We start from the raw sequence: 5,067 nt of genomic DNA on the forward strand, positions 1-5,067 counted from the left end.
ATCTACGGCATTCTAAGAATTTCTAAGAACAGTTAAAGAAAAACTAGACATGTTGTATTAATGAGAATGACACGAACGCATATCTTATGATGATCAGCATTAGACTTGACCATAATATTGAAATTTTGATCTGGTGACAGTATGTCATGCTTTAATTGTTCTTGGAATGCCGTAGATAGATTTTTAAAGCCTAGACCTAAAGAAGGCAACGCATTACCTCGATCTCAAAGGCACAAAGAAATATATTTGTGGCTGGTAACCGTGGGCCCCAATCCCTTATTTCTAATCAACGATTCAGTGATGTTTGTTTTATATGTTGTTTTTAATCACAAAATATGCTTACCAAATAAAAGCATTTGATTTGAAACAATTGATGTTCTCGATACCTATGTGCTCCTTATGAATTGATTGCACCTGCTTTATAGGCATTAACGAATCTTAGGTTGTAAAAAGGTTTTCATTATTAGTGGGATGTATCTTTGCTCCATATCATATTTCAGATGCCTTCATTGGCCGAAACCTTAATATATAAGGTATCTTTCCTCCGAGCGTTATCGGCGGTACTGAGAGGTCTCTTCTAGGTGAAGTATTGTACGTAACCGAACATTTACCAACACATTACCAGGATTGTGATGATAAGCTTAAAACGATGTGACAAATTTAGCACGGAAGTAAAGTAGTTTTTTCATCTCCGGCGACGTTTATAATTAAAGTTATCATCGGCTTTCTAAAATGAGATGGATGATTGTGATAAACAAAACGACAAGAGAATCGAGGCGTGCTAATATTAAGGTTCTTTTATGATGTCTGTACCTCTCTGATGCATCATCATGACTATGTTACCAACTCGAAAGAGAAACGAACTAGATGTGATACATCTAGGTATAAGCTAAAGCTAAAACCAAGCGTATTATAATATGCATAATATTAAACCTTGAGCACTTTTAAAAGTACCGTCTGCTGTATTTTACAAACACCATTTTCTTATAGAACTTTGATTCAAATCTGCTCATTTGTGAGCTTTTTTGAACGAGTTATATTATTGAACTACAATGCTTTATTCAGAACTTTGTGTAATCTACAAAAATGTATGTAATTTAGACGTATTGGACATGGTAGTGAAACAAGTGGTACGGAGACAATTCCTCTTTCGACTGACCAATTTATTTTCAAATCCTTAACTGCCAGTGAACTGTATCGTCAAATTAGTTATGCACAATAATTATGTAACAGTTAGAACACTTCATTTCGCTTTATTATGTTGAATTTTGAAGCAGATTTTATTATTTAGTCATTAAAAAATATTTCTTTACTAATTTCGCTTTTAGGCTTTTTTCAGTTTATTTTTTCTCTTTTTAGCAAAACTGCTTTTTCCGCTTTTCTTCCCGAATTACGCGATTTTCGCGGAAAATCCGCAACGCGGAGGAATTATGGCTTTAATTTAAACAGTGCTAAGAACAAGGATTCTTTCGCCAGGCACGTTACTGCCTTTTCTAACTGTGACTTTCAATGCTCATAATTATAATGGACTTACGCTGAAACCTAAATAAAAGACATTTGTGATGCGATCAAGCAAAATCAGTCGGAACTGGGGCATATTGATTTTGAGATATAGCCATACAAAGGAAATATTTCCTTTTGTTTCCTTTTGTTTTGGAAACTCTTTAATTGCTCATATCTTTGGAACTGGTTCTTCAATTTCAATGGGGTTTTCTCCAAAATCCAGATTTGTAAATGCTGTTTACTATCCTATAAGAAACTGAAAATTCAGTATTTCCGAGTTCCGACTGATTTTGCTTGATCGCATCACATTTATGAATACACAACACAAACCATATATTTGGTAAAAATATATTTTATTCAGAAGAATACTCTTGCAAACTGTAAGGAATTATAATTTTCATGCACACAACCAAAACAAAATCAATCAACGGTTACTGGTGAAATCAAAGATATACATATATAATAAATTCATATTTATGCGCATACGTTTTGCAAATTGTGACATGAAAATAATTATACAATGATAAAGATGTGTATATTTGATGTATGTGCATTGCACGTTACAAAAGCAGATGAAAGCATTTTTAAACTTGGTATAAAATCACAACTCCTGCTTCTCTTATGCATTAATGTGTATCTGACAACTTATATAAAACACTATATTCACACCAGCACCCCCACCCCATGCCTACATCCACACATATATCAATTGCGCATATCGGGACGCACACACTAAAAATGATTGCGATAACTCATAAATAATTATTTGTAAAATACTTAAGGGATCGGATAGCAACGTTTGCACAGTATTTGGGACATGAGAGCACATCAGACATATCAAATTGCATTCTGAATACAAGGAATGTCTTTTTGATATCAAATAATTTAGAATTTTTGAAATTCGCGATATAATACAAATTTGGGCCTATTGACATTTAACATTCCTCGAAGTAAACTTTATAAATCTAATGATGTGTACTTAAAGTGTATGTAGCTGGGAGGAAAAGCCGTCCATCATTTGAAATTCCTGACCTTTCGTATTGAAGATATACAATTTCCCCAAAACTTAAGAATTTAGGAAATGAATAAATTAAGTTAGAAATAAATTTGTAAAAACGAGGAAATAATGCTCATTTTACACTTAAAATGACATTAGGCCAACGGCAATGAATTCATAGTTTCTTCTTGGAGCGCTCGTCATTTTTCAAAACTGGCCGATACTTTCATTATTTTCATTCAAATCTCAATTTTCTTAAAAGTTGATGTCATTATGAAAGTGTTTACTTGTCAGTTATGTCTGTCCCATTCTTGTAAGCATTTTAGCAGTGTTTTGAAGCAGTAGGGGTAGAGCATGTGCTAAATAATGGAAATTTTAGAATCCCTCGTCCCTTTCCGGAGCATTTTTAGATGCGATGCAATAATAGTAATTTATTTTAAAAGATTTTGATTTCACAAAGTGAACCTTTGATATGCTGCAGTAATTCATTCGAAACATGTTTTATTGTTTTAATGTGTATATAACCCTAAATAGCAAATAATGATTAATGAATGATGCAAAATAATGAATAATGAATAATGAAATGTGATCTCGGTCCCTTCTCAAGATCTCCAAGAGGAAACTATGAATTCATTGCCGATGGCCTTACTATATACTTGTATAAGCATAACATGCTTTTGTTGCATTTTTATGCCTCTGAGTAAATCAAATATACATAATGTTACATTAACAGAGAAAAAAAAATCATTAATTTGAAATATTATCCAGCATTCTGTTGGTGTAAGGACAACTTAAATAATTACCGGGTATGGTTACTTATACATGCTTAAAGCCATAATGTAGGCCTACGATCTTATAATATGAAATGAGTGTTTGATTTTTAAACTTAATTTTGGCATATTAACGTTACCACATGGCCCAATGGAAGTAACCAAATTCGCAGTTATGTTTGTAGGTCATCAGAGCAAGTTTAACATACTGTGGGACCACATTAAATCCTCCATATAGAACTAACGGCCGAATAGCCATTGGGTGTTTATTTCATATAAGCCTATCTCATTATTCCGGCTTTAAATGGACAGAAATCCTTCCTAACAGTAAAAGAATAAAAAAAAATCAAAGTTTGACGGAAATCGTACATTATGGCTTTAATAAAATAAGTGTAACCAGTGTACCTCAATTTATTGAGTAAGTGGAGCAATGTTTACGGTGCACCCACACCCCACCCTATCCCATATAAAACTCACACTACTGGCAACCGGGGACGCACACACCCCCGTCTGTGAAAACACCATACAACCGGGGACACACACACATTTAACTATCCAACCAGGCCACATTTGAGAAATCACCAGTCAACCGGGGACCGTCCTATAGTACCGGGTAACTGCGAACTCATGTTGTTGAAACGTGCAATTTGGGCCAACCGGGCACGTCCTGGTAAATGGGGAGGACTGCAATTCCCGTGGGTCACCATCGCTGCTTTGCATTTAGGCTGATTCCTACAGCCATAGACGTCCTCAGTTGCAGATGTGTCCCCATTTATGCAGTAAAAAGTCAGATCAAGATCAACATTTGCAGTTCTCTACAAATGTAAAAGCCACCAACACGCTATCGATTCGCAAGACACCGATCGGCAGAAGACGTCCCTGAAGCCCGCCATTCACCCAGGGCTCATATACGCAACACATCCCACCCCTCCTCTACGCACACACACCCACATTTTGACCAACTTTGAGAAATTTGAACCAAATATGGTCAAAAAATGCCCGATTTACAAAAGAATCATAAAAAAGCCTGATTTTTGCCCGAATTTCAAATATTTTTGGAGAAGTTGGTCAAAATTAACAAAAGGTTCCTAAATATTTGTATCTAGTTTTTAAAAATCAATAAAAAAAATTTTGCCCAAGATTTTTTTTACGTTGACCGAAAAAATGTGGGTACAAAAATAAGTTTTTTTGGATTTTCTCCAAAAATGAGGATTTTTTTGGCGCAAATTTTACCTTTGAAAAAAAAAACCTTTAAAAAAACATAAGTTTTAATGCAAATAAAATAATACCAAATTAACAACAACGGATAAGTGAGAAGACAAGAAACAAACAAGCAAATGAACATTAGGCCTAAGGAAGTAAACACTTTGAGTTGAAAAAAGCAAACAGTCAATATTATGGCAATTGTATTGGGTGTTTTTATAGGTATAATAAATGAAAAGAATTGGCAAAAGAAAATTCAATTGCATAAGTGCCGCGCATACATCTCCAACACAGGGGGGGGGGGGGAGTAGCAAGATCCTCGGGGGCCCATGGACAAGAAACAGTGCGGGGCCCTTTTAGCAGGGCCAGATTTACCATTGGGCCAGAGGGCCCCCAAAATTGCCCTGTGCATGTTCCTCTTAGCCCGACAACACCATGTTTTGGACCAAAATATGGTAAAATTGCACAATTTTGCGTGCTTCGCGCATATCATGCTAACCCTTTACATAGCAAAATAAGTAAAAACGTATTTCTCGCGCAAATGTCTTAGTAAGCGTTTTAGCGTTTATTTCATTGTCTTTTTTTTTTTTTTTT

This window comes from Amphiura filiformis, chromosome 12 (assembly GCF_039555335.1).
Source record: "Amphiura filiformis chromosome 12, Afil_fr2py, whole genome shotgun sequence".
NCBI lineage: Eukaryota > Metazoa > Echinodermata > Ophiuroidea > Amphilepidida > Amphiuridae > Amphiura > Amphiura filiformis.